Source organism: Lolium rigidum, chromosome 5, assembly GCF_022539505.1.
Source record: "Lolium rigidum isolate FL_2022 chromosome 5, APGP_CSIRO_Lrig_0.1, whole genome shotgun sequence".
Taxonomy (NCBI): Eukaryota; Viridiplantae; Streptophyta; class Magnoliopsida; order Poales; family Poaceae; genus Lolium; species Lolium rigidum.
In genome coordinates, this window is record NC_061512.1 from 78,326,057 (window position 1) to 78,340,918 (window position 14,862).

Sequence of the window (14,862 nt, forward strand, 5' to 3'; positions counted from 1 at the left end):
CGCCGATGATTGGCTACGCACCATTGAGAACAACTTGGAGGTTGCCGGAGTCGGCAATGATGAGAAGGTTCTGTTTGCCACTCATTACCTCTCCGGACCTGCCCGCGCTTGGTGGGAAAATGTCAAGGCTATTCAAGCCGAAGGACACGTCATCGGCTGGGAAGAATTCAAGACCAAGTTCCGCAAGACCCACATCCCTTCAGGACTGATCAAGCTCATGAAGGATAAGTTCATGAATTTGAAGCAGGGAAGCATGTCTGTGGTTGACTACATGGATAAATTCACCACTCTGTCCCGGTATGCTCCAGAAGACACCGACACTGAAGAGAAGAAGAAAGATCGCTTCTTGAATGGCCTGCATGATGAGATGCAGAGTATCTTGGTGGCCGTTCCATACCTGCACCTTGAGTCGCTTGTTGATGCCTCTATTATGGTGGAGAGCAAGCGCAAGAGTGCGTTTGAGAACCGCAAGCGCAAGGCGATGATGCAAGCAAGGCAGCTCCCAGCACTCAGCGACCCCGCAACTTTCCTCCTCCAAGGCCGGCGCCCCAGCAGCAGAGGGCACCACCCCCTGCACCTCGCCCCAACAACCCCAATCGCAACTACAACCCTCAGCGTTCTGGAGGAAGCAACTACAACCCCAACTACAATCGCCAGAACAACACTGTTCGCCCCGCCACCACGGGATGCTATACCTGCGGTCAACCGGGTCATTTCTCCAAGGAGTGCCCCAACCGAGCTACTTCTGGACAGCGCCCCAATGCGCCCAAGCCTAATCCAGGACAAGCTCGCACTGCTACTGGAAGGAACCTGAATCCGAAGAAGCCAGCTGGACCAACTAGGGGACACCTCAACCACGTCAATGCTGAACAAGCTCAGGAAGCTCCGGATATTGTCCTGGGTACGTTCCCTGTCAACTCAATACCCGCCACTGTCTTGTTTGATTCCGGAGCATCCCACTCTTTTGTTACCAAGCCGTTTGCTAGGAAGAGTGGTTTGAGACCTACGATCATGCAACGTCCTATGTTAGTCCAAATTCCGGGATCCACCACCAAAACGGATCTATCCCGCAAGGATGTTCCTATAGATATTCAGGGGAAGCGTTTCCACGCGGATTTGATCGTATTAGGAGAGCAAGGCTTAGAAGTGATCCTTGGGATGAATTGGATGGTGAAGTACAAGGGTCACATAGATTGTGTTCGCCGAGCCATAACATTGGCTGCTGAGGACGGAGAAATAGTTGAGCATGTGGCGACCATACCTTCATCGAAGGTCTTATGCAAGACGAGTGTCGCCAGTCCAGCCCTGCATGAAGTACCCATAGCTTGTGAGTATCCTGAGGTTTTTCCCGATGAGCTACCCGGTATGCCCCCTGATCGGGATATCGAGTTTATCATCGAACTAGTTCCCGGAACTGCCCCCATCGCTCAGCGACCTTACCGGATGAACCCCCAAGAATTAGTTGAGTTGAAGAAGCAGTTGAATGATATGTTGAGGAAAGGTTTGATTCGCCCGAGTGCATCCCCCTGGGGATCTCCCGTTATCTTTGTGGATAAGCGGGACGGTACTATCCGCCTGTGCGTGGATTACCGGAAACTGAATGATGTCACCATCAAAAACAAATACCCCCTCCCGAAGATTGAAGATCTGTTCGACCAGATGAATGGCGCCCGAGTTTTCTCTAAAATAGATCTCCGAACTGGATATCATCAGCTCAAGGTTCGAGAGTCAGACATTCCCAAGACTGCCTTCACCACGCGGTATGGACTTTTTGAATATACCGTCATGTCTTTCGGACTGACCAATGCTCCTGCCTATTTCATGAATCTCATGAACAAGGTGTTCATGAAGTATCTCGACAAGTTCGTTGTGGTTTTCATTGACGATATTCTGATCTACTCAAAGAGTGAAGAAGAGCATGCTGAACATCTCGCGGATTGTTCCGGGAACGCTCGTAGACCATCGGCTTTACGCCAAGTTCAGTAAATGTGAGTTTTGGCCGAAAGAGGTAGGATTTCTAGGTCATGTCATATCTGCTCGGAGGAGTGTCTCGTCGACCCGTCCAAAATTCAGTCCATCATGGAGAAGAAAGCCCCTACCAATCGGACCAAAGTTCGCGCCTTTTTAGGATTGGCGGGTTATTACCGCAAGTTTGTTGAGGGATTCTCCAAGCATTGCGAGGCCGTTAACGCAGATATTGAAGAAGGATAAGAAGTTCGAGTGGACCGACAAATGTGAGGCCAGTTTTCAGGAACTCAAGAAGAGGTTAGTCACAGCCCCCGTTCTGACCATGCCCGATATTACCAAGGACTTTGATGTGTACTGCGACGCATCAAAGCTTGGATTGGGAAGTGTGCTGATGCAAGAAGGGAAGGTGATAGCTTATTTGTCAAGACAACTTCGACCGCACGAGATGAATTACCCCACGCATGACTTAGAACTTGCCGCTGTAGTTCACGCCCTGAAGACCTGGCGCCACTACCTAGTGGGAAATCGTTGCGAAATCTACACCGACCACAAGAGTTTAAAGTACATCTTCACCCAGCGGGAGCTGAACATGAGGCAGAGCAGATGGATGGAGCTTATCAAGGATTACGACCTCGGCATTCATTATCATCCTGGTAAAGCTAATGTGGTAGCTGATGCCCTTAGCCGAGAGCCCTGTTCGTTGAACGCCCTTATCAAGATCGCTCAACCTAAGCTATATGAAGAGCTGGAGGAGTTCGGCCTCGAGCTCGTTAGCCATGGTTTCCTGGCCAGTCTCGAGTTGAAGCCTACTTTATTCGATCAAATCAAAGAAGCTCAAGTGGGTCATGAGAGTATAGAAGGAATCAAGCGTAGGATGAATAGGGAAGAAGTTCCTGGTTTTGAGGTTGACGCCAAAGGAGTTTTGTGGTACAAGGGACGCCTGTGTGTACCTAATGTTGAAGACCTGAAGCAACTCATCATGAAGGAAGCTCACGACACCCCATACTCAATCCACCCCGGAGGAACCAAAATGTACCAAGACCTGAAGAAACAATTCTGGTGGCACGGTATGAAGCGCGAGATCGCCTTTTTCATTGCTCGCTGCGATGTGTGCCAGAAAGTGAAGGCTGAACATCAGCGACCAGCTGGACTACTCCAACCCCTCCAAGTTCCCGAGTGGAAGTGGGAAGAGGTTGGAATGGACTTTATCACTGGACTTCCTAGATCCCAGCGTGGACACGACTCCATCTGGGTCATTGTCGATCGACTCACCAAGGTTGCCCATTTTATCCCTGTCAACGTGAGGTATTCTGGAGCCAAGTTAGCTGATCTATACATATCCCGAATCGTGAGTCTCCACGGAGTCCCCAAGAGGATAGTGTCAGACCGAGGCACCCAATTCACCTCGAAATTCTGGAGGAGCCTGCATGAAGCCCTCGGAACCAAGCTAGCCTTCAGCACCGCCTACCACCCACAGACCGGAGGCCAAACCGAAAGAGTAAATCAGATTCTTGAAGATATGCTTCGTGCTTGTGTCCTCGCCTACGGAGCAAAATGGGAAGATTGTCTACCCTTCGCGGAATTTTCTTACAACAATAGCTACCAAGCTAGTCTTCAGATGGCCCCCTTTGAAGCCCTATATGGTCGCCGTTGTCGAACCCCTCTCAACTGGTCCGAGACCGGAGATAGTCAAGTTTTTGGACCTGATCATCTTCGAGAGGCTGAAGAACAAGTCCAACTAATCCGTGATCGCCTCAAAGCCGCTCAATCCCGCCAGAAGAGTTATGCTGACTCTAAGCGTCGCGAGCTGACATTCAATGTTGGTGATCATGCCTACCTTCGCGTCACTCCACTCAAGGGAATGCGGAGATTTCACGTCAAAGGGAAGTCTGGCTCCAAGATATATTGGACCCTTCAAGGTTCTCGCTCGTCGAGGAGAAGTATCCTATCAACTTGAACTGCCTGCTCGAATTAGCGGATTTTCATGATGTGTTCCACATCTCTCTTCTTCGACGATGCCTCCAAGTGCCCGACGAGCCCGAGACATTCAAGAACATCGATTATCGCACCCTCGACCTCAACACCGACTTAACCTATCGAGAAGTACCCCTTCGGATTCTTGAAGAAGTCTGTTCGTCTCACCCGTAGAAGGAAGATAAAATTTTGCAAGGTTCGAGTGGACTAATCACTCCGAGGAGGTGGCCACTTGGGAAAGAGAAGATCAGCTCCGAAAAGATTTCCCCTCACTCTTCGGGTTCTTAGCCACCGAATCTCGAGGACGAGATTCATTTTAAGGGGGAAGGTTTGTAACAACCCAACTTTTTGTGCATTGTTTTAATCTTTGAAATACAAAATTTTGGGCTAACAAAAACTTTTTCTGTTTCTCAAAGTTGCATGCATATAGTTCATCATGCTCATGCATTGTAGAGATTGTGTGTTAATTGCTTGTGAATGTTGTGTTGTGTGTGGATCCTTAAAACCCTAAACCTACCTATTATTTTTGAGAATCCCTTTTTCCTATTAGTTAAGAAATTAAATTTCCATAAGCCCCTTGAGCATGTGATCTTACTAGATCAAGTTCCTTTCAAATTTTTTTAAATCTGAAATCTTTCTAAGGATGAGTACCTTTGACTCATCACATTTTGTACCCAGAATTGTCATGGATCATTCTATGTGATCATGCTCGCATGTGATCTTCTTAGATCAAGTTTTCTTCAAAACTCTCTCCTCCATATCAATTTGTCCCCTTCTCAATTATAACCTCTGAAAATTCACCAAGATAGTACCCCTTTTGACCTGTCAAATTGAGTACCAAGAAGTTACTTGGATCATCTTTATGGAGCTTCTCCAAAATTTTCGAAAATGGGGAGTAGATGAAAATGGCCATGCCGGCCATGACCCAAACCCCTCTCTTATGATCATTCTTCCCACTCCATCTCCTCACCCCACTCACCCACGACCAGAGGGAAACCCCAGCACCATTCTGCACCCTCCCTATCCCTGGCACTCGACCTCCCTCTCCATTTCTTTTCCTTAGGACACCACCTCGGGAACCCACAAAGATCAAGGAGATCTTCCTCCCACCTCCATCTTTGGCTGCATCTGGCTGTCCTGCTCGACCACCTGACGTCTCCCTTCCTCTCAGACAACAGCAGGCACGCCACCCTACCCTCCCTCTCCTTGACCCGCGACGGCGACCCCCTATGGCTGGCAGGCGCGTCTGCGCCGACACGGCCACGTCGCCCACCCCACCTCCCTCCTCTGGTAGCCCTAACCGCGTCAAACCCACGAACACGACCCGACCACGCCTCGGAGACGCGCCGCAGTCCACGCCCGAGCCCCACCGACGCTGCACGGCGACGCCAACCGCCATGTCTTTTCGTCGAGCGCCTAGCAGGCAGCTCGCCCCGTCGCGTCCTACCCCTCTGTCCCGCTGTGCGATGCGCGCTAGCCTCCAAGCCGTGGTACCGCCTCTCAGAGCTGCAGCAACGCCGCCCAGCTCGACCAACCGCCTGCTGCCGCCCTTCTTTCCGTCGGTGCCCGGACCTGGTGCACGGTGCACCGGCCGGCTCCCCTTAAATAGCGCACCGCTCCCTCCCTTCTTTCATTTCCCTCGCCACCACCTTCCCAGAACCCCACTCCGTCGCCTCCATCTGCGGAGAGGAGCTCTGCTCCTCCCTGCGGCCGAGCTCGCCGCGCCGCCCGTGATCTGGCGGTGAAGGTTGCGTCACCGCAGAACCCTGCGCCGCTCCCTTCTTTTCCTTCCTCGACGCGCACTCTCCTGCTGCATCTGACCCACCCTTTTTCTCGCCTTAGGTCGCCCAGGGGCCGCCGTTCGCCGTTCGTCGCTGTCGCCGTCGACTCCGCCCGCAACACCGCCAGGAGCCGCTGCTGCCGGAGAAGACGCTGCTGCCTCGCCGACCGACGCCTCCCGCCTGCCTCGACCTCGCCAAGACTGCGCCGAGCCGTCGCCGAGCACCCTAGGTGAGCCTCCGCCGTTCCCAGTAGCTAGGAGCGCCGCCGAGCACCCTAGGTGAGCCTCCGCCGTTCCCAGTAGCTAGGAGCGCCGCCGCACGTCGATCTCGTCGCGAGCTGGACGAACGTCCATGCACCGTCGGATCTGGATCCGACGCGTGCATGCACGACGTCGTGGGCTCCGCACGCCCGCGTGACCTCCACGCCAGCAGCCCGTTCAAACCGCCGCTCCCGCGCTGCGGAGCTGCTCCTGGGCCGAATCTGGCCGAGCCCAGGGAGCCCCGGCCCGATTTCCTTTTTCCTTTTCTCTCTATTAATCTGTCAGCAAATCTCTGTTTAGGATTTAAATCACCACAAATTCGTAGATTGACCAAATGAAGTGTTTCAAGTTTCCAGATGCTCACACATGTTTTCTCTACCACTAGGAATTTCATGCACATGGTTTGGTAGTACAGAAATGTGCCAACAAATTAAACCCTATAAAGTTGCAGTTTAAGAATTTTAATTCGTGTAATGTTTGTACTGGGACTTTTTGAATGAGGTTGATTTGGTAGTGCTGTGCATGTTGTTACCTATCCTTTGGCACTGGTCCCACCTGCAAAAGCTTCCTAGTTTGTGCTTGGTAAATAAATCAAAAACTGACCAGAGAGCTCTTCTCTGATTTTTAATTCAAAAACTACATTTGATCTTTTAGCAAACCCAAATGCTACCAGTAGATATAGTAATAGGGTATTTCTCTACCAAAGGAAATGATTTTTAGAGTTATATATTAAGCCTGGTGATTTTATAACTAAAACAGGACACCTTATTAGTATTCTATTTTTGTAAATTCTTTTACAAATCAGAAAAATACAAATCCAGTGGGGTTAGTTCACTTTTGTTCTTAGCTATCCAGGGGTATGTTTGGTTTTTGTAGGAGATGCTCTGATTAGCACTGTTTTAAGTTTTGGAGTGCTCTGGTTTCTGTCTTGGTTGAATTGTTTAGGGCAGTAGAAATTTTATTTGCATATGATTCTTGTGCAGGTGTGTTCTACATGTCAATAGCTTTCTGTAGGTATGCTGCATGCATTTTTGTGACTTCCAGAAGAATTTAGGTCATTTAATTGGTTCATAAGTCAATTCTGGAATTGCAAAAATCATATCTTTTGTTTTAAAAATCAAAAAAGGGTGAAACCACTTTCAGTAGCTTGCATTTGTCAACCTCTACCTACTGTGATTTTATCAAATTTTTGTGTGCATTATTCTGGAGATAGTTTGTTGATTGGTATGGTGTGTTTCTTTTATTTTTGCGACGATAGATTCGAACGCCGCCGGAGACGAAGGAGGAGGTGACTTTGGGGGATTTGAAGAAGAAGACCAGGGACACTCTGCTGAGCAAGGCAAGCCACCTCTTGATGCATCTCTGATCCTATATATCTTATTCTTGCAATATTACAAGTTTTACAAAGGTGCATGTCTTATATTTATTTTGTCGGTGGTTAGTGCCACCTGGAGTTTTATTATTCCACCCTTAGGGTGCAGCCCTCGTTGGTACCTACTGAACACATCTCAATTAGTGATATGGTGTTTATCACCTTGTCATCCTTGTCGCCACTTTCCGAAGAAGAAGTGGACTATAGGTCGGGAACCCTGGAAAAATGTTTACGAAAATTGTTTTCAAGAAAAGAAGTGTTTCGAAAACCTTGGAATGGGGTAGCCCTGCCCAAGTGTGAATTTATGGAAAGAAAGATGTGTATGAAAAGAAGTTTTGCTGGAGGCAAGTGAAGAAAAAAATTGTTTTCGAAAAACTATGGTGACTAAGTACCTGAACCGGACCTAGCCAGTACAACCACATTACCCTTTAGTGGGACGGGGCGTAGCGTAGTAGTTTGTCTCGCCTTAGTTTGGGTCCTGCAAATGTAAGGGGTAGTCCGAGCATGGACACCTATCGACCGTGGCCTTCCCGACGAACTGGGAACGCCTTTCCATTGCGTATCGATGGCAGGGGTACAACCTATGAGCTCCCATTGAATAATGCCTCGCAGCTTGGTCGCGGCATTTCGGAGGGTCGAGCTGGTCGGGGAATTTGCTACTCCTGGGTAAACGACCCCTCGGACTCTGGTGTTGGGAGGTACAACTCTAGGCGGCATGTCTTAGGCTAAGGCGAGCAGGCGAAAAACTACGATCGAGTATTTGTCGTGGCATATGTTAATATGCAGGGATGATGCCCACACGCTAAATACTCGGATCTTGTGGGGAAAGTGTACAACCTCTGCAGAGTGTGAAACTATTCGAATAGCCGTGTCCGCGGTTACGGACGTGGGAATGGAAGCTGCTTGGCATTAAAGAGTTTTTGGTTTCTAAAAATATTTTCTCAAATATTGTTTTGGGAAAGTGATGCCAGTGGGACTGGTGGGAAGGTACCTGCGAGGTACGGTGGAACGTTGAAAAGGAAATGGCCATGTGAGATGGCTGAAATTAAACTGGGTCACCCTTACCTGTTAGTCTGCAAATGATATGGTTTACCAAAAAGTTTTCAACCAAGTTATGGAAATGTCTTGTTCTCGAGAGGAACCACCTCTCGCTCCTTGTCGCCCTAGATAGTGCCTTTTCCTTGCTACTGCCATATTGCATATCCTTTATTTCTCTCTAAGGTGGTTTGCGAGTACATTCAAAAGTACTCACTGGCATTGTTGTCCTGGTTATCTACTTGACCAGACTTTGAAGAAGAGTACTTCGAAGAAGAGGAGTACGACGCCGAAGACGCGAACTAGGACGCTCTCCCAGTCAGCCGCCTGTAGGGTAAAGGCCTGACTTGGGTTCCACCGCTTTTGGAATCAAGTTGTTTCCGCTCGCTGTTTGGTGAACTACGGCCTTGATGGCCTATGATGTAAGACTTCGTTTTACTTAAATTCGGTCATTGTAATGGATGATGTAATCCGGTATCAGTTCGGTTATGTATTCACGATGGAATGATCTTGGGATCGTGAAATTGTATGCATAACAGGAGTTCTGGACTGGTAAGTCCGGGGCCCCACACTTGATCAAACTAATGCAGAATATCTTATAACCACAATCAAATAGAATTTCTCTTGACATAGGATTCAAGTTGGCATGGCATCCCTATCATACAGGGGTTTTATTCATACTATGCTACAAATCGAAAATAAGATGGGTCAGCACTTTATCGCGGCAGATAGGGCAGCTGGCGTTCGTTACAAACCAGGAGAAGATGCACTTCCTATGGAACGGGTGTTTGCATCCCCGGAGACGCACCGTTGTGCGCCGCGACAGCCCCAGCATGCATATGCTGCAGTGGTCGTCCTCCGGTGCAACTAGGACCCAACTGTCCTGCAGCGCCGGCAAGTTGACGTTGAGCCGGTGGTCCACCCTAAGGGTGAGGTCGAAGTGGAGGCCACCGAGCCGACGACACGCCTGCTGCCACATCAGGTGCATAACATCGTAAGGCATGATGATGTCCCACTCCTCCTCCGTGAGGTTCGGGTTCTTGAGCAGCCATACACGGGCAAGAATCTCGCGCATAGTTCGCACGACATTGCCCCCACTACGCAGCTCCCTCGGAGGCAAGCCAAGATCCAGCACCACCTCTTCGCAGGGTGTAGTGGTGATATCGTCCTCATCCAGTGGGGCAGGGAGGGGGCCGGCCATCCTCCTGAGCTCGTACGTCCCCGAGAAGAAGATGTGCACTGTCATAGTGTACGGGGACGCCTCGCCCTCGCCCACGGCCGGCGGCTCGCCCACGGAGAAGTCGGTCGTGCTTGCCGACACACGGCAGGCACGGAAGACATGTGGGCCAGACTCGATGATGCGCTCGCGTGAGGAGCGCTCTAGTAGGGGCGTCGCCGCCATTGGGGATTCTTCGGAGGGCTGTAGACTGGCGGCTAGTCGACGGTGAGGTGGTTGGTGTGAGATCTCTGGGATGAGGCCAGGGGAAGTGGGCGAAGTGCTCGGGACTAGGGACTGCCCTCAACTTTCCGCAGTAGTATGATAATAATTGGTGGACGAGGGAGACTAGTCCAGAGACTACCCAAAGTTGATAAATCATGTTCGAGGGAAAATGCCCAAGATTTATTATCAAAATTCAAGCTAATTTCGCCGATTTTGTTCTGCCGTTCATTAGACATCATCCAACGGCCTTGGTCTCTAGGATTCGCTGCTACAGTTTCATCTACTATTTTCTACCCAATTCCAGAAACATCCATAAAGCTAGTAGATAGCTTTCCGCTTGTTGGCCCCAACCCATTTTTTTAATCTTTTCTTCCTTATCCCCTTCGCTCATGCTAGCAGCTACTTGCAGCCATTGCTACACCAGCGAGGTGATCTCTATGATAGGCACGGTTTTAGTAAGACAGCAAGCTGTAGATAGCTAACCATGAGACACATGCCTCTCTGGTTGAGACTGAGCTCGCTCTTGTGATTGGGCTCCAATGGTCGAGGTGAGTCACGACTGCAATGACGGAGGTTTGTGCTGAATTAATTAGCACAGAGGCGTAACTAGCACTAGATGGAGAAGGCATAGTACACATATCGGACACGAAGTCGCGTCTGGCGAGCAGCTCGCATTCACTTGCATCAGTGTGGTACAACAAAGATGATGAAGAAGGATTGGAGCTTTGAAGGTAGTCAGAAAAGTTACAAAAAATAATACGTGCAAAACTTAACTCTGTATAAACGCACATGCATGGATAATTTTACATTTCCGCATGAGAAAGACATGTCAATTTTCAGTACGACATGGTTTGATTTGTCAAATTTGATGCTCCTTAATGCATTTTAAGTGAAAATTACAGGTTTATTCATTATATTTGCCGATTTTTAACGTTACGTGCAGCTGACTAGCAAACTATAAGTGTGTGATTGCTTGCTTCCAAAATAAGGATATGTAATCATTTTGTATAAGGTAGTACCAATTAGTCGTTATATTGCGGAACTTAAAGAGTTTTGAGAGATTCAACTCGTTGCTACTCCATAAGAATGGTCATGTTGACAAATTTGATCCGAGTGTTGAACAGAGCCGAAACATTTCAAAAACTTGAGCATGGAAGAGGCTAGGGGTAAATGCCCCAAGGCCAGCCGAGCCTATCGTAGGTGCCGTCCCGAGGAGGAAGTACCTTAATTTGGGGCGCGCGCGGACGCTGCGGTACCCCGAGCTCGAGACGCCGCCGTACCGGTAGCTCGACCCGCGACGAGGCATGGCGGCGGCGGCGGAAGCGGAGCGGCGGCGGCGGAAGGTAAAGCTCCTGCTGACAAACATATTAGGCACAAATGGGCAACCTTCAGTAACCCATGTTCCATTTGTCAGGATAACCCCATGTACCACCTTCCCAATAGAAAAAGTACTGTTCAACCTTCCCCTGTTGGGCCCAATATTTCACTTTTGGGTTGCCAAGGAACATCTACATGGTAATTGTTATCGGTCTACTTGATCCGACTGTCGAAGCCCAATAACTACAAATGGGCCTTTCTGCTCATGCAATTTCGGCCCTTTTCTAATGAAACACAGATCCTATGATTGGCAAATAAAAATACACGGAGATTCTACATAAAAGTTGTTTTTATTTATTTTGAATTATAGGGTTCCAATTTTTGAAACTGCTCATGCCCAATATGAAAATCCTTGATCGCTCCATACCCACATGGATAACGGTATTTTTAAAAATTCATAAAGTGGATTTGAAATTTAAAACATATCCAAATAATTCCTTGATTTAATCTATCAACTTGCAAGATCTTGGAGCCAAAGAGCTTGTATTAGTCTGCGAAAATAATACTGATAAACCTGTCGTTAACAAGAAATGAAGGTTTATCGTTCAGAGAGGATGCCATGTGGGACCCATGAGACAAGTAGCGTCCTCAACGTTTCAAAGAAAAAGGCAAGTAGCCCGAAAATAGGGGTAAAAAATAAATCCTACAAAGGAAACATTTATAGTTCATAGAGGCTGACATGTGGGACCGATCTGCCAGCTGCATCCTCATCATTTCGAAGTCGGCAGGGATCAGAAGAAAAAGGCAAATAGCCAGAAATTAGGGGTAAAAAATAAATCCAAAAAGGAAACTTTTATTCTTAATAGAGGATGACATGTGGGACCGACCTGCCAGCAGCGTCCTCATCGTTTCAAAGGCCGCAGGGGATCAAAAGAAAAAGGCAAATAGCCAGAAAATTATGGGTAAAAAATAAATCCAACAAAGGAAAGGTTTATTGTTCATAGAGGCTGACATGTGGGACCCATGAGCCAGCGGCGACCTCAATTTCAAAGGCGGCATATGATCGAAAAGAAAAAGGCAAGTTAGCAAAAATCAGTGGGTAAAAGAAATCTAAGAAATGAAACTTTATTGTACAGTCCCATGAGCCAGCACCTTACTCAACGTTTCAGTGGCGGCATGAGATAGAAAGAAAAAGGAAAGTGACCAAATATCGGGAGCAAAAAATAATCCAAGAAAAGAAACTTTTATTGTACATAGAGGATGACATATGGGTCCCACTTATACAAGCTCTTTCGCTCCAAGATCTTGCAAGTTGATTGTACATAGAGGATGACATGCGGGCCCCTTGTGTCAGCAGCTTACTCAACGTTTCCAAGGCGGCAGGGGATCAAAAGAAAAAGGAAGTAGCCAGAAATTAGCGGTCAAAATAACTCCAAGGAAGGAAACTTTTATTGTTCATAGAGTATGACATGCGGGACCCATGCGCTAGCAGCTTCCTCAACGTTTCAAAGGGGGCATGAGATCGAAAGAAAAAGACAAGTGACCAAATATCGGGAGCCAAAAATAATCCAAGAAAAGAAACTTTATTGTACATAAAAGATGACATGCGGGTCCCATTTTGCAGCAGCGGTGTCAACGTTTCAAATGCGGCTTGAGATCAAAAGAAAAAGAGTAGCCAGAAATTAGGGGTAAAAAAAAACTCCCAGAAAAGAAAGTTGATTGTACATAGAGGATGGCATGCGGGTCCCATGACCCAGCACCTTACTCAACGTTTCAGAGGCGGCATGGGATCGAAAGAAAAAGGAAAGAGACCAAATACCAGGAGCAAAAAATAATCCAAGAAAAAGAAACTTTTATTGTACATAGAGGATGACATATGGGTCCCACTTATACAAGCTCTTCCGCCCCAAGATCTTGCAAGTTGATTGTACATAGAAGATGACATGCGGGCCCCTTGTGTCAGCAGCTTAATCAACGTTTCCATGGCGGCAGGGGATCAAAAGAAAAAGGAAACTGCCAAAAATAAGAGGGTGAAAAAAATCCAAGAAAAGAAACTTTTATAGTATCGAGGATGACATGTGGGTCCCATGAGCCAGCAGCCTTCCTCAACGTTTCAGAGGCTGCATGAGATCGAAAGAAAAAGGCAAGTGACCAAAAATAAGGGGGTAAAAAAATCCAAGAAAAGAGACTTGATTGTACATAGAGGATGACATGCGGATCCCACCAGTCAGCAGCTTACTAACGTTTCCAAGGCGGCAGGGGATGAAAAGAAAAAGGAAATAGCCAAAGATCGGAGGGTGAAAAAAATCCAAGAAAAGAAACTTTTGTAGTACATAGAGGATGACATGCGGGTCCCATGGGCCAGCAGGTTCCTCAACGTTTTCAAGGGCGGCATGAGATCGAAAGAAAAAGGCAAGTGACCAAAAATCAGAGGGTGAAAAATAATCCAAGAAAAGAAACTTTTATTGTACATAGAGGATGACATGCTGTCCCAACGTTTCAAATGCGGCTTGAGATCAAAAGAAAAAGAAAGTAGCCAGAAATTAGGGGGTAAAAAAAAACTCCAAGAAAAGAAAATTGATTGTACATAGAGGATGACATGCGGGTCCCACGAGTTAGCAGCTTACTCAACGTTTCCAAGGCGGCAGGGGATCAAAAGAAAAAGGAAATAGCCAAAAATCAGAGAGTGAAAAAAACCCCTAGAAAATAAACTTTTGTAGTACATAGAGGATGACATGCGGGTCCCATGAGCCAGCAGGTTCCTCAACGTTTCAAACGTGGCATGAGATCGAAAGAAAAAGGCAAGTGACCAAATATCAGGAGCCAAAAATAATCCAAGAAAAGAAACTTGATTGTACATAGAGGATGACATGCGGGTCCCATTGTGCGGCAGTGGTCCCAACGTTTCAAATGCGGCTTGAGATCAAAAAAAATGAAAGTAGCCAGAAATTAGGGGGTCAAAAAAAAACTCCAAGAAAGGAAAGCTTTATCGTTCATACAGGCTGACATGTGGGACCTATGAGGCAGCAGCTTACTAAACGTTTCAAAGGCGGCAGGGGATCAAAAGAAAAAGGAAATAGCCAAAAATCAGAGGGTGAAAAAAATCCAAGAAATCAAACTTTTATTGTACATAGAGGATGACATGCGGGTCCCATGAGACATCAGATTCCTCAACGTTTCAAACGTGGCATGAGATCGAAAGAAAAAGGAAAGTGACCAAATATCAGGAGCCAAAAATAATCCAAGAAAAGAAACTTTATTGTACATAGAGGATGACATGCGGGTCCCATTTTGCAGCAGCGGTCTCAACGTTTCCAAGGCGGCACGAGACCAAAAGAAAAAATGAAGTAGCCGTAAATCGGGGGTGAAAAAAATCCAAGAAAAGAAAGATTTCAATTGGGCTGCATCTGGACATCTGGGCCTTCGAACTATCCGTCTGGGCCTTTTGACTCGTACAATTTCAGCCCACTCCAGAACATGAAAGTTCGGATTTTTCTCAAAAAAAAAACATGAAAGTCCTATGCTTCGCCAAAACAAAAAACAAGGAGATTCAAGATATAAGTTGTAAAAATAAAGATTTAATTTATCCATTTGCAATAGCTCAGAGCAAAATACATTGTTTATTGTTTGCAAAATAATCAAGATATCACATGTTTCTTGTACGGGGAGGCTGACATCAGGGACCCATGAGCCAGCAGCGTCGTCAACGTTTCA